Here is a 24315-nt window from a genome sequence, read left to right as displayed (position 1 = left end):
GAAGATCATGGACCAGATCCTCCTAGAAGATATGTTAAGGCACACACAAGACAGAGAGGTGATTCAAGATAGCCAGCATGGTTTCACCACTGGTAAAAGTTGCCTGACTAATCTGGTGGCCCCCTGTGATGCAGCGATGGTATCGGTGGACAGGGGAAGGGCAACAAATATAATCTACCTGGACTTCTGCAAAGCCTTTGACATGGTCCCTCACTACATCCTTCTCTCTAATTTGGAGAGGTAGAGATCTGAATGATGGACTGTTCGATGGTTTAAAGAACTGGTTGGCTGACTGCAGCCGAAGTGTTGTGATCAAGTGTTCTGAGTCAGGGTGGGGGCCAGTCATGAGTGGTGTCCCCCCGGCGGTTGGTCTTAGGACCAGTGGTCTTCAGCATCTTTATTAATGACATAGAGAATGGAATCAAGTGCACCCTCAGCAAGTTTGCACATGACACAAAGCTGAGTGGTGCAGTCAATACACTGGAGAGAAGGGAAGCCATCCAGAGGGACCTAGACTGGCTGGAAAAGTGAACCTAATGAGGTTCAATAAGGCCAAGTGCAAGGTGCTACACTCAGGCCAGGGCAATCCCAGGTACTTATACAAACTGGGGGAAGATCGCCTTGAGAGCCGCCCTGCTGAAAAGGACATGGGGGTCCTGGTGTACAAGAAGAAGCTGGACACGAGGCAGCATAACTATATCCTGGGCTGCATTAAAAAAGGGGTGGCCATCAGGGATAGGAAGGTGATTGTCCCCCTCTACTCTTGTGAGGTCCCATCTGCAGTACTGCATCCAGGCCTGGGGCCCCCAGTACAGGAAGGATGTGGAGCTCGTGGAGTGGGTCCAGAGGAGAGCCAGTAAGATGATCAGGGGGCTGGAGCACCTCTCCTATGAAGAAAGGTTGAGGGAACTGGGCTTGTTTAGCTTGGAGAAAAGAAGGCTCCAAGGAGATCTCATTGTGGCCTTCCAATACTTGAAGGGAGCATCTGAACAAGAACGGGAATGGCTATTTACGAGGGTAGGTGGTGACAGGACAAGGGAAAACGGTTTTAAACTAAGATGGAAGGTTTGGTTAGATATTAGGAGGAAGTTTTTCACAGAGAGGGTGGTGATGCAGTGGAACAGGTTGCCCAAGGAGGTTGTGGATGCCCCAGCCCTGGAGCCATTCAAGCCCAGGCTGGATGTGGCTCTGGGCAGCCTGGTCTGGTGGTTGGCGACCCTGCACACAGCAGGGGGGTTGAAACTGGATGATCTTCGTGGTCCTTTTCAATCCAGGCCAATTTGTAATTCTATGATTAATTCAGATACACTCTTGAAGTTTTGACAAATTTTCTGTTTAGCATCAGAAGGTGATTTTTCTTTTTAATCTTGAAAGTTTTTCTCAGTTTTGGCTTTATTTCTGACAGAATGGCTAATTTTTTGTCACTCTCCCCTAGGATACAGTCAATCAAACTTACGTTATTACAGGAGCTTAATGAATGACAGCATCTCAGCCTAGCTTGGTAAATAATGCAATTGATTTTCAGGGACAGATAGCCTCTCCTGTCTTGTTATAATCTTAGCTGTCCTTGTTAGCTTGTCATTGCCCTCAACAGTGGGTCAGAGGGCCTATTTAGACTGGGAAATGAAACACAAAGGAATTGTAAAGTTAACTGACTCTGCAAGTAATTGATATTTTTGTAGTTTGTGGGATATTTTAAAGAAAAATTGAACAAGATGAAAAATTACAGTAGGCCATGCAATGAAGATTGAAGAAGAGCAGTACTCACATCTGATGTGCAACATTTACAATCATCACTGCTTCGCAGAGTTGACAATGTGACGGAGAAAATCAGACCCACTTCAGAAGTCTGGCGAGAGTGCAAAAAGAGAAAAAATTTTCAGTTTCATAAAATACATAGGAATTATTATCATGCTCCACTTTAAAAATTACTGATAATAATACTGCTTTACACTTGACTTAATAATATTGCTTAACACTTGTACTCTGGCTTAAAAAACATTAACAAACATCTTTAGAATGAAACCTCGGCCCTATTAAAGTTAACTGAAGTTCAGCCACTCAGCTTAAAAAAGCCAGTGTTCATATTTATAATATTCTCATTTTCTATTATTGAGCATTCTCTTTCATAATTTTCCATTTAGAAAGCCATCTTTGGATAACAAAGCAAACATGCCACAGATACAGAAATCTGACAAGGAATAAGCCTCTATTTCTGAAAGCATTCCAGACCACTGGATTTTTCATTAATTAGTATTTCTCAGAAAGTTACTGATTAGCCTTCCAGCTGTTTCTAACACTTCAGTCTGAAACAGCCCAATAAAAACAAAATCAACCTTTTACATTTTTAAATCTAATAACTTATAACTCCTAGCTTTTTGTATAGGCGAAGCTGACCAGAAATAAACCAGACAGAAAATAAGTAAGGAAAACAAAGACAAAGCAAAGAGGAAAAACTTCAGAAACTACCAGATGAGAAAAAGCAAGATAAAAATTGAAATTGCTGCTAAACTTTGCCCATCACTTCGTAACAGAGGCCTGTTTTTCACTTGCATTCCTAATCCTTCTAGGGTTTGAAATACTGTCAGACACTTCCGTATATATAAGTGCTTCTGGTATCCTCAGTATTGCTACTGCAGATAAATTATAACATACAATCCAAAAGGTATATTAGATTCAGGATAATTTACTGGTGAGTAGACATGCATTTCTGTGAGAACTAATGCAATAAAACAGAACACAGACAGAACTTGTAAAATAACATGATATTACATCACTCTCATAAAATGAAATCTCTACATTAATTTTACTCGCGATATTATTTTACATAAGGGATGAGGAAAAAATGCATTAGAAGACTGCTTATTTTATGGTCCAAATGTAAGGCCCATTTCCCTGGCTTTTTCTTCACTAATAAATACATAGCAACATGCATATTTAAAATAACAAATTAACAGGACACTTCACTGCACACACTTATATCCCTAGGGAGAAGATGAGAGAACAAACAATATGTGACAGATGTTAATCACATAGCTTAATGCACTATTGGAAATGGGTCAGAGATAACAGTGAAGAGCACCCCATTGAAACCATCAGAACAGAATTAGAATAAATTATAAATACCTATAATCAAATTGAAATATGAATAATGAATTTGTTTTGAAACAAAACAGTGTCTGTTATATGTTTTCAACATGGGTGTTCTGTGGAAGGAGGCCTCTCTTAACTGAAATCAGAATCAATATTCAGCTTTGGAGATAGCAATTAAGCAGACAGTATATGGAGATGTGGTTATAATCAATCAGACAGAGAAAGCGAATAAGAGCTTAACTGATGCTCTTAGCTGTATTTTTTCTTAAAAATGCCTTCTGATCATTTTCATAAAAACACTGAACAAATTAGGTTTCCAAAGACAAGAATTCATCTTCAATCACTACAAAAGTCTTGATGAGCAGCACTGAAATCCCTTGCTAAGGTATTAGCAATGAATAGTAGAGAAGATGGAAAGGATGGTGCTTTTATATCATGTGATTTTGGTCTCAGTAATATTCTGGACAGCTCATTTTATTGTTATCCATCTCTAGCACTACACCTACTACATCTATAACTGGGACTGTAGTTCCTTTAATTCACTAAAATTTTCATTTGTTAGCAATCTTGGCTAAAGCAAAGTTCAAGTTCCCTGTAAAAGAGTGGATAAAAATTTCTTCCCCTTCATCCATTTTCACTGTCTCTTTTAAATATAAATGAACTTGACAATAACTACTTCAAAGTATTAAACTAATGCCTAGGATAATAAGAACATTACTTTGACTGGAGATCCCATTCACTCAAGTAGAAATTAGAAATAACAACAACAAGGCCTTCTGGAAGAGTTCTCCCTTCTGTAATCTGTCCTAAAATGAAGGGATTTTTCAATTTAAAATGATATTTTATCCTACATTTCTGTAGAAACAGGGAAAAAAAGCATAATATTGACAAATCATTGGCTTTTTAATTTTAGTTTGGCTGCAAATTCTCATGGAGTATACAACAGTAACACCAGAAGACAGAGATAAGTGAATGAAGTTATGCATGAAGCACAACTTGACCAACAAACATCACAATAGATCCAAGCATCTTTAAAAAATAGCTATACACACACACACACACAAACCCTTCTAATTGCAAGATGATTTAAAAAAAAAAAAAAAGCAATCATATTTAACACTTGAGGATCCCTACGTTGAATATGATGCCTTAGAGGCTGTGCCACTAGATCTAAGCAGAGTGGTGTAATCACATACCTTTGACTTGCTGTTAGATCTCACAAATGCAGCTCAGTTAGTTTTCATTGCAGCAGTGGTTTCTTGCTGACACAAAATCACAGAATAGTGGATTCTGGAGTCTCCAGGCATCATCTGGTTCAGCTTAAAACAGGGCTACCTAGAGTATTTTGTAGCAGAGTAGTAGTTTATTCGTTTGGAGTCAGGTTTTAAATATATCCAAAGATAGAGATTCTGCAGCCTCCCCAGGCAGCCTGTTCCAGTGCTTGACCAGACCCACTATAAAAGAGTTTCATGTTTGTGTCCAAGCGAACAACCAGACGCTTTTCAGCAAGGGTGTTTTCCAGCCAGTTTCTAGCCTGTGTTGTTGCATGTGTTCTTACTATTCAACACACAGCATTTTTGTATGTTGAGTTTCAGGCGTTCTGTGCTGGCCCATAATTCCAGCTCATCTACATCCTTCTGAACAGCAGCATTCTTCCCTTCCAATTTGTATTATGCCTCTCTTTCATACGGTGCTATCCAAGAAGTTGCTGAGACAATGACATACCATGCAGGTAGTTGATGGAGAAGTTGAACAGAAACACCCTAGTATCAGGTGCTAGGAAAAGCCATTCCTAACTGTCCATTCAGCAAACTTTGAGACTCTGATCACTTCCTGCAGGTTCTAGTAGCCTTGGGATTTTCCTTTCTGAGATAATTTTTTTACAGGTTCATTGACAAACAGACGAAAACATAGGTGGGTTGCTCCAAAAGACTGAGTAATCATGTTATTTTATCGTTTACCCTATTGCAAAGTAAGCTTAGACGAGTTGGAATGAATGAATGTGAAGAGACAGCTGCTTTCCCCATCACAGCCTATGTCCCAAAGAAATGGGGCTGCAGGCATGCCCTAAGTACTGTCAAGAGAAATGTTGTTTAGCTATTTCCTCTTCCCTGATTCAACTTGGGGGGAATAGAACAACTAAGCAAAAAAGATGCTGAGAAGAAAAAAAAAAAACCAAAACATTTTTTTTTCCTAATCTTCACTATCACCATGCAAGAGGAAGGTCAAGAGCACTGGACAGTAGCATGAAGAAAATTTTTGTTTTCACTTACGAAGAAGCTTGGGGAGAAGATATCTGCTGGCCTTCCCCAGTCTAAACTGAAAGCAACAGATTTCAGTTTTAAGTCTTATTAGAGCTGAGTGAGGTGGGATCCTCAGCAGAGTCTGCCATAGGGAGGAGAGGGAAGGGACTGTTCCACAAATGCACTTACTCTGCTAGCAGAGCTTCCACATGAGAGTAGCCTAGCATAAATGGCCCCAAATCCTTTGTCACATGCCTCTTAAGTTCTAAAACAACACCTTGAAAGGGTATCTTGTACATTTAAGACTTTATGCTTCATAGTTTGAATTCACGGATTGAACAGATATGGAAGAGGAAAGCTTCATTTTAGAACTAACTGAGCTCTACTGTCATTATAGGGTTAAGTACAACTGCATAGCTATTTATATCATTTAAATCTTCGGTGTCTTTCATTTTGCATCAGAGTTTTGGAGTAGATTAAAACTACTCATATTTGTCCTGGTAACTCTTGAGAAAAATGTCAAAACAAAATGTGCTGGAATTCAAGAGGGATATAAATATACAGTGGGATGAGATGGGTGATCTTGAACTTCAACTATCATATGTCAAAAGTTATTTTCTAGCGAGTCTGAAATATATGCTACTTCTCCACTTTTAAGACCAGGATTGGAGTGAGGAAGATGTTAGAGTACAGGAATAGCCAAAGTTATTTAATTGCAGGATGCTTTGGGGTTCATACAGGCAAAGCATGCACTCGCTAGCAGTAAGCCTGAACCCAAAGCCTCAGACGCTAACAAGGCCAGATTCTGGAGGGCTGGTATGAAATTTAAAACAAATTTTGTATCCAAGCATAGCACTGACACTGTGGACTTCAAAGAAAAATTTTTAGTGTTTAATCTTCCAAGTCCCTCATCTGCCAGAATCAGTGTGGATGCAAGCTGCCAATCTTAGTCAAGTGCCAATCTTAGCAGTCGTGGGTTATTAAATTACAATAGTTAAAAGCTTCAAATATTATTTTTCTCTCTTGAGGTTTTATCAAAAGGTGCTTTGAATATTTGGGCTGGCACTCAATTTTTCTTCTTTACCCACACACCTAAGTGGATACGAGAGAGAACTCAGCTCACATTCAAACTTCACTGAATAAAAATCCCTGAAGAGACTGTCACTGGCTCTAACATTTTGAATTACCTTATAAGAGAAGCAGAACCACATCCCTCTTGTAATAAAGCACATTTTCATAGTTTTATCATTTATAACCCCATAAACAATAATTGTATTTTTCACAAAATCCAAAAGAAAAGTCTTGTGGGAGATTAATTGTTCTTATAAACACAGTAGTTGAGTGATTTCAAGAAAGGAGACACAGCGGTAAGAGAAATATTCTGGAGAAGAAGGTGATAACCTCATTCCTTACCTAAATTAAAGCATAAAAAAAGAATCACTCAAGAAGAAATAACATTTTCACTACACGATTCAAAAATTTCAACCAATAAAGTCAGTATGTCTGTCTTTTTCCCTCTGAGATTCTTATAAATTGTGTTGATAGAATGAGATTTTCTGTCAAATATCTCAAGCAGTTCAAGAAACAATTATGAGGAAAAGCAACGGACTGGAGACTGGAGAGAGACACAGGACTGTAAGACTTTGATGCAGAGACAAGGTAGAAAACAACCTCAAAACCACATCTGAGATGACAGCAAATCATTTATTCCTAAGCCTTGACTACCTGCTTGTGACAAGTAGTCATGGTCAGAGGGAACTGATAAAGCAGTAAACTGAACACAACTGTACAAAAACATACAGCATTTTGCTCTAGATGTTCAAAGTTCTTCTGTCCTCATAACAGTCGAATTTTTAGAAAGAGTGAAAACATGCTTTTATTGAACTTGTCAGTTCATAAGAACTCATGAGAAACATGGCATCCCATTTTACATATAAACAGTTAATATCTCTATCATGTTTTATGCATTTCCTTTTGCCTCAAAATATTGTTTAACTTTACCCATCACCTATTAATTATTCCTCTCTAAGCAAACATGTTAGGTGTTCTGAGCAGTTCTCCTGCCATTCTCTTACCTTATTACATACAAAAATATTTGCTTTTAAAAATTGTTTCTCAATCCTCCTTTAAAAACAGAAGAGATCAAGCAAATTGTCTGCAGCTCAAGCAGACAAAGCTGCAGTAGCTTTAAAAAAAAAAACTACCTCAAGTACTAAAAACATAAATACTTATTCAGTAGGAAAAAATTTGCAGTCAATACTGAAAATTAAATGTTACCCAAAGCTTTCAAATGGAGGAACCATTAAATAAAAATAATGTACCTCATAAATACACTTTCAAAATAAAATAAACAAGAAAGTTATCAAAGTATGTGGTTATAATACCATGACATTAATGTCTTTAACCTTTCTTATTAGTACCTCTTTAACTTATTACCTAAGATCCTAAGGCAACTGGAATTGGGAAAGAAAGATGTGAGCATTGGGCTCTTCCACTATTCTATTTGTCTGATATTAAGGAGAAAGTAGATCAACTGTATTCTGAAGTTGCCTAGTTCCCATTGTCAGAAAATTAATCTTCCACAAGTGTTCCTAATAAGTCAAAAGACTGTGAAAACTAACAGAAATATTTCAGAAAAATAGACAACCGGATCCCATCAGACTTGCAATCAGTACCAACCTCATACAACCGTTTCTGGCTTCTTGATTTTATTTTCTCCAAAATGTTTGAGTATTTCTCCACTATATTCTCTGTGCATAGATACTCAACTACAACATTCAAAGTCGTTCACAATGAATCCCTTTTGAGAATCTGAAGAAGAGTTGAAATTCTACTATCCTCACTCATACGAGGACACCCAGTGGCTTCTGTGGGACTGCTAACATAAGCAAATTGAACATGGTCTAGGGCCACAGTATACTTCTAACTTTAGTTAAGACCGCATCTCAAGCAGTGTTTTTTGTAGTTGTAGGTATGCTTTATTTAATCAAATTATGTCTTAATTTAGGCAGAGCCTTTAATTCAAATCAGTGAGTCATATTTTGAGGGAAGAGTTCAAAGAAAAAAGAGGCTACAAAGGCACCCAGAATACTCAGAAGAAGCACTTCAGAAGCAGCTCTAAATTTTGTGTACTGTGTCCTCCATCCAATTCTTCATACGCCCTTTCTGGAAAGATAACAGCAATTCTACATTCAGAAGCTGAACACTGGTGAAAGGTCCGGAAGTCACTGGAAATCTTGAGAGCAGTCCCTATCAAAAGATGATGCAGCACCAACAGGAGAAAATAGACTTGCCTGTACGACCCTGAAATTTCACTTGCATCCTAAACAGCCAAACAATATCACTGCTCTGTTTTCATAGTACAGCTGAATATCACTTACTTAGCTGACAAATGCTATCATCTTAGTATTTCCTAAAAGACATTGGTTCCAATCCCCAGGTTCTTTGGAGCTATGAGAAGATACTAGTGAAATACACAGACGGGTCAAAGAAAATAAGGTAGGAAATAATGCTTTACATTCTTATTTAACTCTGTGAGGAAAAACGATACCAGTTTAAACTGTACTGTGTTTAACCAGTACTTCTACAGGGAGGCTTTACAATCTCCATGTAGAAAGAGAACAACAGAGATAAGAATCACATAACTGAAAGGCAAATGTCTAGACTTTGGCCCCAGTTTGTTTTATTTTAGTATAGTTATTGCATAATTGCTTACAAGGATCTTTTGGGTTCTCACAGCTTCAAGATTTATATCACCCTAGTTAGCTAGCAACGTACAAGATATGTAAGGCCCATAAAAAGCTGATAAAAACCAAGAACAAAATACAACGCTGAAAAAAAGTTGATTATTTGTGGACACTATTGGACACAACTATTGTCACTACTTTGACTCTATGCTAGTGACACCATTACTTAACAAGTGTTTCACAGCAAAGAAATGGCAAGCTTATTCTTACAGCAATCTTAACTTCCAAACGGGAATTCAATGCCCTTTCCTCTCACAACTCACATGTAAGCCACATTACGTGAATCCCAGGTGGAGAAATGTATAGTCTAGAGATCATGAACAAAATGTTTAAGTTCTACTGTCCTGCCTAATCCTAGAAAGAGTTCATTTTCTTTACGGTGTCTGGTAGGACACTATGTTTTGGCTTTGGGAGAAAAACAATGTTGATGACACACTGATGTTCTAGTTGCTGAGCAGTGCTGTACAGAGCCAAGAGGGTTTCAATTTTTCAGCTGTCCTTCCAGCAAGGGAGCTCTAGGCAGACAAGGAGCTGGTAGTGAACAGAAGTAGGGCAGCTGACCTAACCTGATCAAAGGGATATTCCATACTATATGACAGCGTATGGAAAACGAAACAAAACAAAAACAACTGAAAAATGAGGAGAGTTGGCCAGAAGCAGCTCCTGCTGTTTGGGAAATTGCCGCGCAATCAGTTGGCAGGTGTTGAGCAGTTACTTTGTGTATCACTTCCTCTGTATACATACATAGTATCATGACTGTTATTTCTCTCTTCCTTTTATGTCTTAGTAAACCTAATGAGCCCTATCTTTTCCTCACACTCTCTCCCCTTTGTTACAGGGGAGAGAACAAAAGGCTGTGCAGTGTTCAGCTGCTTGCTGGGTTAAAATCACAGCATCTACCTCTCCTCTTTAGGTGTGAGATACTTGCTGCCCTACATCTTTCTTACCTGTTGGTATGAATGCACTGGCTGCTCTACATTTCATCCACAAGACCTGACTCACCTTTTGGATATTAGAGATGGAGTCACAGAGTCACAGGGATTAGAAAGGCCCTCAAGCAATAATCGAGTCTAATCCCTTTAATCCCTTTGCTAAAGTGGGTTTCCTACAATAGGTCACTGGTAGGCATCCAGGTGGGTCTTGAGTACCTCCATAGGAGGAGACTCCACAACCTCTCTGAGTAACCTGTTCCAGTGCTCCATCACCTTTACCATAAAGAAGTTCTTCTGCACCTTTGAGAGTCTATGCAACTTTTGGAAGTTTTTTGGAGTCTTTTGGAAGAGGTGGACATGCAAAGCTTTGTGAATAAATCACTCTGTGGAATTGAGCCTGAATACCAAACAAGCTGTCCTAAAAATAAAATAGCAAATAAAAACTTGAACCTGTTGGCACCAGCAATAGCAACGCCTGTTTAGAATGGCCTTTTGAAGATGAGAGACCATCTCTGTTTTGGGCTTTGATCAAATTCTATAACAACTACGTGCAAAATAAAGCCATTAAACCTGATATTTTAGACTAACGTTAGAAGATTCCAGCTTTCACCTATGTGCATTTATAGTGTAATTTATTGATGTGGAAGCCATCAGGGGTATAAGGAGTATAATTAATTTTACAAAAAGTCAAATAATGTTACAACCATATGTTTAACCAAGATCAGATGTCTTAATGGCAATAAAATAAAATGAAATAAAAATGCTCTGTGATTGAAAATTTCTTCTATTAAAATTATAGAGCAGCAAAGTGAGGAAATCTGAGATGGATCTCCCACAGCTGCAGGAACTCAGTTATATTATACATGTGATTACACTGTGCCTTGGACAGGAGAGTACAACTCCCACTAAAGCTAACTGCATTACATTTTCCATCTCTGTGTGAGATAGGTCAGATTCTCAACAGATATAAATCAACCAATTCCATTAAGGTCAGTGACAAGTTGGACTGATTTACACCAAATAAGCACTTGGTCCAGTCTCTTTCCTGTCTTGTAATAATTATACAACCGACTTACAATGGGTCTTGGAAACCAATTGCCTTTGTACCTTTAGTTTCTAGGCACACAGTAATAAAGGGATCACATTATCTTTTTATTCTCGGCACGTAATGGGGCAAGATGCCTTCTTGAAAGCGTGAAAGAGAAACGGATATTATTTGTGGCCCAGGTCTCCTTGCTCAGACCCATCAGAAAGATCTGCTCACCCATGGCAGCAGAGACAGGTTTAGGGATCTCTAGAACTGAAGAAAAAGGACTAGTAGTCACATCTTAGCCTCTGAGACCCCTGAACTCAGATGACCAACTCCATGCTGAGCATTACAGACCATGGGTACATCAGAGCAAATGACTTGCCTACATTCTTATTAGCACTTTGTAAAGGAAAATACTGGTAATTTTGATCTGATAGTTCTTAAGATGATAAACTTTACAGGGCAAGAATCTTTTTCAAGAGCCAAAGCACTAGAAAACTAAGTAAATAAATATACAGCACACTACACACTCTCTACAACTTCCTTTTCTGGTGTTCAGACAAACAAATAATAGCAAGAAAAGTGAAACCATCTTTGCCTTTAACAGTTTGCAGCTTCATAAATACAGTACAGAGTCATTTGTAATGCACAAGCTGTTTTGGGTAATGAATCATTAATTGACAAAGTAAACACAGCATTATTATAAGAATGCTGGAAATGTTTTTATTCATGTTCAGTATCCTTTGGGAACTTCTTGTACTTTGCTTAAGATTGCATCTCAGGAGGACTGTCTCCCTCCTTAAAAAAAAAAAAAAAAAAAAAAGAAAAAGAAAAAAATAGTATTTTATTTTGAAAGCTACAAATACTTTCTGAAGCAGCAAGAGGACAACATTCTACTTTCTGGTAGCCTTCATTCTCATTTCTTAAAGTTGAAAAGCCAAAGCAATACCAGCACCAAAAAAGCACAACCATAAATAATTATATATGCCTCAACATGCGTCACTGCAATTTACAAGACCATGGGACCTGACATTCATTGGCATCATACGGGGATGAAAGTGATGCACTGTAGTGCGAACACCTGAAGACTGCTAGCATGATACTAAGCCCATGTACTTTGAAACTGTCATTTCTTGTTGACTGAACCACTTCTAGGCAGAAGAGACAGTTTCTTTTCGCTCTGTTTGTTTGGGTTGTTTTTGTTGGTTTGTTTTTTTTTAATCAGTAATCTGTGTGGCCCATTTCTAAAAAAGTACCGTTACCTGCCTGACAGAACTTTTGTAACAAAAAGCACTCATGACACAACTGAGACCTGCACCATCTACAGAGACACCTTTTATTGACCAAGTAGTTCATCCTGTTCTTTCTCCTAATGGCTCTAAAAATTTCTTCACCTACTAACCAAGGTAGTTGCTTGCCTATGTACTGTGATGTAAAGCAGTCTATCTTCATCTCTAGCTCTCTCTCCTTCTGTCAAAGAGACAAACAATGACATTAAAGGTTAAATAGCAAGGCAGAGAAAAGCAGAAAGGAAATTCAGCAATCCTTCTTAAAATATGAGACAAGTTCTAAGTAATATTTTCATCTTTCCATAGGAGGTCATTTGACTGGAAAGGCTGAAATGGGAGAGAGTGGAGAGAAAAGGAAGGGTATCATTCTCTTTCTGTGCACTGCCTTTCTCTTTCAGTTTGCAGAGCAACATTCTTAATAACTGCATTGCAGCATCAAACTGAAACTCCCAGTTAAGACCCAGGAAAAACTATTTACCACTTCTGTAGTGCTGCAACCTCTTTCCAATGAGGGTCAACTCTAATCTTGCTCTTTTTCAGGCTCCACTGAGTTGCCAGATTCTTCTAATTGTATAAAGATAGAGCTCTGAGCACATGTTCAAATCTGTAGAATTCCATGTGTCACAGAGCTGCCTGCACATGACAGTCTTTTCTTTTTACCCACACTGGCCATTTTTCTCGTCTGAGCAACCAGGCAAAAACCAAAAGTCGGAACGACCTAGACATGACTGAGCTGTCACAGTTTTCCAGTACACAGATGTCAAATAAGAGCACGGCATGCCTTAGAGTAGCAGTTTTTAGAAAAGAACAAGAAAAATTTTAGGCATTGCCATAAAAGCCTGGTCAAGAAATTAAAGACTCATATGACAGTGGATTATCACTTTTTCAATGTGTTTAATTTTCCATGTCTCTGAATCTAATCTTTACAGGTGAACATACATTTTCTTGTATCTGTATTATTTGTCCTACCACGGAACATCACAGCTGTGCTCTTCTGGAGACATTAGACTTACATAAGCAAACAGTTAAGATAATTCAGATAATTTAAAATGATTTCAAGGTAACATGATGTAATATAAATTACATGTAATTAAAATATTAAATTATATTGTATGTAATATGTATTACAAACATGTATAACATTCATGTAAGTAGCTGAATTATAGTCTGCCTTTTACCATAAGACAAAATCTATAAACCTATTTGACAGCTTAAAAATTTGCTTTGTTGCTTAAGTTTTGAAGAAATTCTATTCAAACTAACATCTGAAACCATATTAATTTCAGTATCATGCTGAAGGCAAACCAGACGCTAAGGTGTGATGTTTTATTTCCAGGCTTTGGAAAGAGCTAAGTCAGTGGTGTCTGATGAGAAAAACAGAACTAATATGATTTTTCCACGTAAGAGCTAGCAACTGAAGTACTTTAAAAGTGGAGGTTTCCTCATCCTATGTTTTTCCACTTGAGCAGATATGATATATGCATGTTTTAGCCTTTAGTGATATCTGGTTCATTAGAAGATGAAAGAATACTACCAGATATTTATTTCAATAATGTAAATCTTGCAATTGGGTATAAAATGTGAAAGTCTAATTCCTAACGAATCACTGAGAGAAAAACAAAATATATGAAAATAACACTACAGTTGTGTGTCTCTATATCTGTCAAAACATATTTGCTGAAGTTACCACCACCACTTTCTCTCTCACATAACCTCCTCCTTAAATACCATAGATTTTTGCTATGGTATTTCTGGTAGGCATTAAATAAAGAATTGTGTGAAAGTTTAAGAGCACACTGTAGAGAAAAGAGCATAACTTGAAAAACATACTGAAGTTACTACTTCACAGTTAACAGATTTCATTTGTACCCACATTGAGCTTGCAGACAGCACTACGTGCTCCTCTGCATAAATAGTGAACATGCAGCATTATCAATTGGTTCTTTGCATTCAATATGACTTTAAGAGGAACCAGGTAGTCAATGTCCATAATTTTAGAGTGATTATTAAATCCCAAAGTTAATAACTTTAGAAAAATGACTGAAGAACAGATCACAGAGATGCATCAAGAGTATTTGTTCTCAGCTGAAGCGTTAAGACATACATTTGTTTCTTTCTTCTATTTCTTTTGAAGGGATTGTTTTGTTGTGGGTTTTTTATTTTTGTGGCTATTTGTTCTTCCTGTTTTTTTTTTTTGTTTGTTTGTTTTCTTTTGCTGGGGAAAGGGGAGGTTGAATAGAGGCAAAGAGTGTTTATGGTTGATTTTTTTGAAAGAGAGTCCTAATTTTTGAAACAAGCTATGGAAGTTAGCTGAACAGGATGGACAGCTAAACCATTCAGATATGAAAACTACAGAGGGACTTTTGTTATTTCTTCTCCCGTAGAAAACTGAAATAAGGGGTTTTGGCATAATCTTTCAATAAAAATTTCCTCAGCATGGATCACTTCTATCTCTTGCTTAAGAATAACTTTATACACAGACTAAAGAAGAAACTGATACACTGAATCTCTGCAGGGAACAAGAGCCATCTACCCAGTGGCTTTGTTTGTTACTGTTAACTACACCACTGCCACAGAGCCATGCTATCAGAGAGATTCATCTGTCTTACCTTACGCACAGGAATCTTCCTGGAGATTATTAAAGATGAAATTATTTTCCTCTCTTCAATTCTACCATAAGACAGAAAAAGAGTTAATGGAATGCTCTGCTTTAAGGAAATAAGGAAAAAAACTTATTTAGAGTAAACTTGAGTTCAGAAACATATAGTTCCAGTAGACTGGACTCCAAAGATAGGAGGTAGCTGCAGCTGGCCTGCCTCTTCTTCTCAAATTGAACCGGTAAACCTGCAGCAGTAACAACAATATGGCATGTCAAAAAAAAAGTACTGAGCACAGCACGGCTATGCTGTGTTTAGGACTCACCAGAAAAATCACCCACAAAATGCAAAGTAAACAACATACAAGCTACATCACTAGTACATGCCAGCCCAGAAGCACTGTGGCAATCTTACAGGTGTCTGAGCAGACTAGTAATGCTGTGTGTGCTGTGTCAGGTGAACAGTCTGAAAACACAGGAGCTTCTCTAAACCTGATGAGATGGTGAAGCCTTTTTTTTTTTTTTTGCCTTTTTTTTTTTTATTTTTTGTTTTTATTTTTTCCTTTGAAAAACAGACTGAGCTTAGTAGGTACTCCTCTGCTAATGTATCACAAGAAAACTTTTAGGACTCCATGTGCTGAGTTGCCTAAAAGTTGTAATGTCATTAGAGCATTTCTTTCATAAAAATGCTCTCGACACATTCAGCAAGCAGAACAGACTCTCATGAAAATGTAGGAGGCATTACTTTGCTCTTTGCATAAAAATTGACAGAGCTAGGAAGAGGGACACACAGACTTTGTTGCCCAGTCAGCAAATAGTAAATAGAATTCCTGCCCTGGAATCAGCACTCAACACTTGCAGGAACATAATGCTAAACAATGACAAAGACATTTGAATTATGTTACAATAGTAAAAATAATTATGGAAAGTACCAGATTGGTTAGCATTTGGCAACATCAAATTAATGTTATTGTTTTAATTAGCTTTCTTTTCAGTTCATGCATTGACTTCAGAAAGCTGTTACTCTGTTTTGATAAACAAAAATGCCTCTGCAAGAACAGCATAACATAGAAAATCTTTCTCCCTTTCTCTTAAAACAAAACAACAAAAAAAAAAGATGGTTTTGTTCATCTAGCTATAAACCAGCATATTAGTTTAAAAATAACTTAGGAAACTATGTCTTTCTGAATTGTGATTTTGCCAACACAAAGAAATAGCTCATATATTTATCTATCATTACAGCCTGGTTATGGGAACTAGAAAAAGGAATGCAATGATAGGAACATTAACCTTTAACAATGGTTGAGCTATAACCCAGTCCTGTTCCAAGACTCCAGTTGCACAATGGGTCTTTTTATGATAGTTTAAAATGTCTTTTCTGATAGCAATGTTTATAGAATTAGCTTGGGATGACATCTTTTCTATTTCTCAGGGCCCTCGAAAGGCAGGGAAAAGAATGCCTTTGCTCCTGTCTAGTTTTCTTCATGCAATCTCTGCGACTATCAGGGAAATGAGGAGACCAGACATTTTGTCAAGGTTTCCATTCAGCAAGTCAACATTCCCTGCCATCTTCCTTCTAAACACTCGCTGCCAGAACACTTGGAGCTGCACTGTCAGACTCAGTGGGGCAGATAGGAGCCTAGATGTTTTCCTATCCCACATCACACCACACTTACCCCCTTTCTGTTCTTTATGAACCTTTATACTACATATTGCCTACATACATATTTAGCACATAAGAGGAAGTCTGTTAAAAGTATCTTTTGGAAGCACAGAGCAGAGCTTAGATCTAAAGATATACAAACGGTTACATTTTATGTTGCTTGAAGTTCCAAAGGAGACATAAACTAGTTTACTGTTTAATTTTCTGCAGTATTGTTCAATAGTGTGCTCAGTATTTAAAACTGTTCAGTGAACACCAAAAAGGTGCTTCTGTAAAATTGAAAAGCAAAGCATTTCAGATTTTTCTGTGTAAAGCAGTGCATCATGACTGAAGTGAGTTTAAAAATTTATATATGTAAAAATATTTTACGATCTGTCTGAAATGCATATTTGTGGAGGTTAAGTATTACAGGTATATCTAGGGTTTGGGAAAGCAATTGAAAAGTCAGTAAACAGAAAGTATACACCTGTTTTAATAACTTTTTTTTTTCTTTTTTTTTTTTTTTTTCTTTTTTTTTTTTTCAGGTTAGGTCTCAGAACTGATACAAGCCAGTCCATTTTTAGGTGTAAAAATGTTAGAAACACTCTGTGAGTCTCTTTTAATTTTTCTTCCCCTTTCCATTGGGTAGTAGCAAAACCTTCTGTAAACTGCAACACTCAATGACGTTGTAGGAGTATGATATTTCTGAAAAGCTGGGTTTTACTCTCATCAGGAAAAGTAAGTCCTAATTATTTGAACGTGAAATGAAATAGGGTATATAATGTTAAATAGACAAAAGAAATTGTAGCACTTATGTCAATTAAAAGAGTTATTTGCATTTATGGCCATTTGTGTTCAAAAAAAATATAGCAAACATTTGAATACATACACAGTCTTCACAATTAGACAGCTTCTCTTGTGATGGTATTTGCATATGAATGTACAACTGAGGTTAATTGCATAAGATTTTCTTTCTAGTGCGTTTCAATTATAGGATTTCTCTGGGAAAACTTATTTGTGGTCACTGTTAGATAGGACTCAGCTATCAGGCATTTGGGTCAACAAAACTAAATGTTTTTCAAAACTTTTTTGAATGCTTTGCAATGTTACCTGGAATAAAAATAGCAAAGAAAAATGCTTTTTTTTTTTTTTTTTTTTTTTTAAATTCCTATTTCTATCCAGTTGGTGAAGACAGAGCTTCTCCTTTACGGAGTTACCAATGGGAACTCTGTCAAAGGATAGGGTAGCACAACACCTTTGGTTCAGAGCATGGGTGCAGTTCTGGAGTAAATTCTCCAGTCATCTGCACTGTGCATTGGCTCAATTCACAGAACAATTCTCTTCACGTGGACTGAATTCCTTTAGGAGGAAGCTGGGATGGACACTTCACTCCAGATACATACCAAATGCACTCCAGCTCCTACCATACACACATAGCCTGGAACAGATAAGTACTTCAGACAGCTTCCTCCCATGTGGCTGCTGAGGACTTTCACTACATGGAACCAAAATAAATCAGATCCAAAGCAATCCTTTTCTTAAAGCACAGCTAGTGCTGATAGTGCAGCAGTAGTATAAGCTGCTTCATTTTGCTCTCTGCTTCTATTGCACCTAATGGCTTTCTGATGTTGGCATCCGAATGAACAGTCCAACTGATACAACTACTAGAAGAGCTAAAGCAGTATTTACTGAAATGCATTCTGGGTCACATGCATAGAGAAGATTGTAGTGTTCCCAGTGCCTAACAACTTCTGCGCTCAATAACAATCAAATCCTCATTTAATATTTTAAATATCTGTTGTGAAGGTAATCTTTGTCATTGGTGGAATTACTGCGTATTTTTATCACATATGATGTCAGTTCACCTACCTGCTTTTCTTTCAAGCAATTAGTTCTCTACTAGTTAGGAGGAACTATTTGCTCAGTGCCTCTGTTGGAAGAACCTTTATATATTTTCCAGTGACCTTCAGTTTTGAGACCATCTAAAAATCTATTCTCTAGCCTGTCGGTTCTGGCTTCTCCTTTCCAATACTTCTGCACAGTACAAGTGGCATCATCCCATGAGAGATTTGGCAGAAGGAGGGACATTACCAACTGATTTCTCCACTCAAAGTTGAACTGTTTTCTACAGAAATATCTTTAAGACATTCTTGTTTAAAGATTAAAAAAAAACAAAACAAAACAAAAAAAGTACAACACAGTACTTATGCTCTGGATAGTTTGCATCCCAGAATCAAATCTCTTGCAGAAGGCAGTGAATTCAGAGACAGTTATTGTGTTTTATATACACATATTAATAAAGATAATGTATTTATCTCTTAGTCCATAATATAATATTTTGATGCATAAAGATGTTTTCCACATACAGTACAGTACCCAATATTTTAGCACTAATATACTATACTCTAATTTTTTTAACTGGGAGCAGGGAGAAACACTTGCAAATCTGGAGAAAAAGATATGATATCTCAACTTTGGTTATTAAATTTGGTGACTTTTATACTAAATAATATACTACAGAAAGTTCAAGATTAAACACAACCTTCCTTAAAATGTCACCATGCATTCACTGGCAATATCTAAAATGAGTTACCTTTAGAACCATAATTATAAAATCACATACTACTCCTACAAAACCTTCTAACCCTCTTGACAACAAACTAGCAAAGTTCTAGGCTGCAGCAAGCAAGGATATGTTCAAGCACAACAACCTAGACAGAGAAACAAAGGAAAGAAGCTGCTTACCTTTAGAAGGCCTCAGGATCTCCAGCAAGATACCCGTACCTCCACTGCAAATCTTTAAATGAGGCCTGGAAAGGGATAGATCATGGCTTCAACCTTTTCAGTCACTCAGGTGAACTGCATACACCTGAGCTCCCTTGGGTTGGCCCTGCCTTCCCACCTGCTGCTCGATTACTAGCTCAGGCTGTACTTGGTCTTTCCACTACAGTGAAACATTCCTACTTATGAAGTATCTCCTCTATGTGAAGTTGTTTGAACAAATTTTAAGAAGAAAAATCTCACGATTTTAATATCATGCATGCTTCTTCTTGGCACAAGAAGATAGAGAACAGCTACCTAAGATAGATGTTTATCATTTGATTTCTGCACACTTGAAAGTACTATAGTACCAGAGTATTTAATATAGTGTGAAACTACACACGACACAGCAGACTTCATGTCGGAATCTTTTTTTCTTATGGATTTTGAGCATAGCTATGCTTTAAGTCTTAGGAAAGAAAAGAAGATCTGCTATGCTCTTCAAGTGGGGCTATTTACTAACTGATATAGATAGATGTTAACTTCAATGCACCAGAGTTTTAAATGGATTTAAAAAATACAAGTTTAAGGATCAAGACCTCAGGGTTTATCATTCTAGTTCAAATTTAAATTCAGTCATTAAGCAGTACAGTCCCAATGGTCTGTGGCACTTAAAAAAGTTTGCTCAGTTTGAAGATCCTGCAATACATTTATTTTACCCATCGGAATAATTCCAGTCTGCATTTTCAGGTATGAGTTTTGGTCCAGGAGCATAATGGTTGACTCACAAGGCACAGTATGGCTTACAATGATAAATGAAAGAACTCAAGAGCCTCTTCTTTTTTCATTGGTGCTTATATTCACCTTATTTATCATAGTTGGACGTTTTCAGTAGAATTTTCCAGAACAAAAACTACACAGTGATCTCCCTTCCTTTATCACAGGGTACAAAACTTCATGATATAACCACATTCAGGTCTATCAGCAGTAGCAAAACTGGAAATTCATTCAGTGCTTTTTTGGTGATTTTTTACTAACTAAGGGGGATGAAAGCAGTGTGTGGAGACAGGACAAGGGGAAATGGCCAGAAAGTGCAGCACAGGAAGTTCCGCACAAATGTGCGCAAGAACTTCTTTACAGTGAGGTGACGGAGCACTGGAACAGGCTGCCCAGGGAGGTGGTGGAGTCTCCTTCTCTGGAGATGTTCAAGACCTGCCTGGATGCCTACCTGTGCGACCTGCTGTAGGGAACCTGCTTTGGCAGGGGGGTTGGACTCGATGATCTCTGGAGGTCCCTTCCAACCCCTACAATTCTGTGATTCTGTGAAAATAACTTTACAGTTGTTTGAAATCTCCATCTTTATATTTCAAACGTGTAGCGCTTTGTTGATTTTAAGGCTGGAAGGGACAGCTGTAATGAGCTAAAAGTGTTTCTAATTTTGTAAATCAAATTATATTTTATCAAACCATAATACGATTTATGGAAAAATACCTAGCTACAATTAAAAAAATAATTTAAACAAAAAAATCTGCTCTTCCCACTTAAACAATTAGTAACTATCAGACTTCAACTACAGTTACCTAATCCCTAGTTTGAATACAGTTAACTCCAGTCCTTGCATTTTTTTCACCTTTAGCTATCTAATACTTTCTGAATTCTGTAAACTTTGTTGTTAGAAGACCACAATTACATTAAAAATAAACTCCATTGATTTGCGTTCTTATTTTTCAGGCTTTTTTAATCAGATTGCAGCTCTTTCTGGAATCTTTGCATTTTGCTAATACGCTTTTTCAATAACAGACACCAAAATTAAGCATATTAAATCTGCAATATTGCATGTCATCATCATTAAATTTTCCTGCCCCTGATCAGTATTCTTTGTCCACAGATTTGACCATGCAGTCAAATTATGGAGAGAAAACTCATTTATGAAAAACTCTATATTACGCCCTTTTACTGCCTTTGCTAATGTGTTTAGAAGTAGCTTTATTTTAATCACACCTTACATCATTATGTCCAAAGAGACTGACGGTCACACTGTTGCTTGACAATACAAGTGTCAGAAAAATTTAATTGGTCTACCCAGGTTATTTTTGTCAAGGTATGCAAGTAAAAGAGGTCCAGAAGTCATAATCTGATCCAAAGAGTTTTAGCAGTCAGAGATAAAATATCCCTCTAGAACTTGATGCCTCACTGCCACTGGAAAGGCTCTCATCATCAACAAGGAAGGCTGGCTCAGGTCCAGAGGGCATAACTGGGTGAATACCGGCACACAGAGATGTACCTCTATGGGGCAGTAACAGGAGAAAGTCTCCAGACCTTTAACGACTAAAATAAAATAATATTATTAAATAAAATAATAATAAAATGATGAAGTAAGGGGAGGGAAAGATGAGGGGGGAGGGGAAGGAGAGGACAGGCAAAGGAAAAATAGAAGCTGGGTGTGGCATTAGGTTCTGATACATGGTTCTAGTCAAGGTTAAAACACGAAAGCAAGTCATTTCTTCTTGTAATATTTTTTCCAGTAATCTTTTAAGTCAAGTAATCATTCACAGTACCCAGTGAAATCAGAGTTACTCCTAGTTTTGTCCGTATTTAATTTGCCTTATTTTGAGATGAGTCAGACCCTTTTCATCTTTATGGTGAAGGAAAGCCACATAGTACAAAAGTAACACAGTTCAGAATATAAATAAACAACAAATCTTAACTCCTCCTTGCATAGGTCTAAATAAAGGATGTTATGATATTAGAAGATGCAGCTCTGTGAGCCAGGAAAAACCTGAAATAGTAAAGAAAGAAACGTACCATCCATTACACAAGCAGGCATGCAAATGGAAACTTCCTGGTGATAAATCTTTCCCCAGTGAAACTCTAAGAACAAGCTCAGTCTCACAGCTATTGCCAGTCCTGGTGACAGCTGCTTGGACAAGGCTCCCATTGTGTTAGTAAAGTCAAAGCCAACTTTATAAATTTGCATTGAGCTGACCTGCTAGTTCCCATCTGAACAAAGTGCTACCTCAACTCATAGACCATGATGTAGTCTCACTTTGCCCAGAAGACAGTTTCCAAAGCAAACAGTCAAGTTTCAATTTATGTAGAGAACAGACGTACAAATTGTCTAGTGACCTGAGGTGAAATGAGGAGAAAATAAAAATTTTCGTCAGCCAAAATATATTTCCATTTCAATTTGTTACTTGTAGCAGACCTAGATATGTTTCTTTCACTTTGGTTTCAAAGCTTCAGACAAGTACCAGGAAGATTAGCACAGATAAATATCAAATGACTTGTTCTGTGGTCTTACACATTCACTGAAATTAAGATGAGTCAACACAGCCAGGAGGCTAACATGCATCAGTCAAAATCATTTGTTTCTAGATACGTATCTTATAAGCAATAGACTAATACCAGATGGATTCTTTTTGATCCTTACTCAATCACCTCTCAACTCCTTTGAAATTGCATTCAAAAAACTTGTATCACTCATCAGCACTCAAGATTTGCAGTCTCTCCTGTGTTTCTCTTGTTCAGAAACAGCTATCCCAATCTAAGTCATTCAGGGAGTTGGAATAGATAATAGCCAGAGATCTCTTCCAACACCTATAATTCTGTGATTCTGTGAAATAATGTAGATCAAGACTAAAAAGCTTTCACTGAACACGGCACAGTCTTCATTAACACTGTATAATTCAGTATTATCTAGCAAGAATAGTGGGCCCATGTAAAATGATACATATATTTAATTTAAGGGGCATCAAAACGGATTTTCTTTAACTGCTCTCAAGGTCTTCTTCCCTATAGTCCTAAGGTAATTAGATTGGTTTGTGATTTCTATCCTGGGAGATTAAAAGAAGGAGGAATAGAATGATGGCCCTTTCAAACTCCACTTTCTAAATCTCTCTATGCTCTTCGAAAGTTCAGAAACATACTTGCCCATAGTCTCTGAGACAAAGCTAAATGTGATATGTCCAAAATAAAAATACATTTTTTAAAAAAAGAACATATTCAAAAGCCTCATCAGGCTAAATGATAATTATGCCCAAGACATATCAATGACATTTGATGAACAGTTTAAATGGCCTGGTATTAAATTAGCATTAACGACATTAAATAAGAGAGCTTTAGGAAGTATTTACATCCACCAGAGCAATCCAAGATCTGTGAGTCTGCTTGGATTTGGTATAATTTCATCTTGATATTTGCATTATGATGCTTATCCAGTAAAGCTGTTGAAATTATGTTCCGTGTGCAGGTTACATAATAATTGTGGTTTGAGGATGGCTGTTTATTTCCATGCTATTCTTCGCAAAATAAACTCTGATCTCTTCTAGACTCTTCTATGCAGCTCTCCTGACTTGATAACATCTACCAAGAGAACATGCTTGGAACACAAGTTTCTAGAGTTGCTAACTCTAGAATGCCCTATAATAAAAGCACAAGCTAGATATTTGCCTATTCAATTGCCTAACAAGTAACAACTCCCTCCAGACACATGTTCTGCAACATCCTTGTGCATCCAATGGCAAAACCTCCCAAACTGGTTGAGATGTAAAGATACTCATAACCAATTCAGAAGTGAAGCATTCTGAATTGGGTTTTCTACCATTATATAGAGAAGATAATCACTTGCAGAATTGGAGTCTAGATCCATGTACATCTTGCCAACAACCTAAACAGCACAGTGTTTAGGAATGTTTGGACTCTGGATTTGTATGTAGGTTGTTTACAAAGAAAGTAGCCATTGCTCAAAATTATGGAAATGTAGATTTCATTTGATAACATGATTTCCTCATTAGTGCACTCAAAACACAGCAAAAGCTTGAAGTAACAAAACAAAAGCTTTATAAAGAGCATAAACAAAACTAACAGGAATTCCTCTAGGCCGAATGTTAAAATAGAGCCAAAACTATTGAAATCTCCGGAACCCAGACAGCGCCTAACTAGTTCACAAGTTCATTCAGGGTAGGGAAGGGGGGAAATGTGGTCA

At 37.3% G+C, this 24315-nt stretch overlaps 1 long non-coding RNA gene across 1 annotated transcript in view; it reads right to left on the bottom strand.

The window, feature by feature from the left end:
• The window catches only part of LOC125686618 (uncharacterized), a 59459-nt gene extending 40075 nt beyond the window's left edge, over window positions 1-19384 (bottom strand). The window contains exons 1-4 of the long non-coding RNA XR_007373851.1: window positions 19317-19384; window positions 14943-15003; window positions 4290-4428; window positions 1769-1849 (exon numbers count right to left, since the gene is read on the bottom strand). This is a non-coding gene — a long non-coding RNA (uncharacterized LOC125686618). The remainder of the gene's footprint in view (window positions 1-1768; window positions 1850-4289; window positions 4429-14942; window positions 15004-19316) is intronic.
• Window positions 19385-24315: the final 4931 nt, after the last annotated feature.

Source organism: Lagopus muta, chromosome 1 (assembly GCF_023343835.1).
Source record: "Lagopus muta isolate bLagMut1 chromosome 1, bLagMut1 primary, whole genome shotgun sequence".
In the NCBI taxonomy this organism is placed as follows: domain Eukaryota; kingdom Metazoa; phylum Chordata; class Aves; order Galliformes; family Phasianidae; genus Lagopus; species Lagopus muta.
This window is presented reverse-complemented; position numbering and strand designations above follow the sequence as displayed.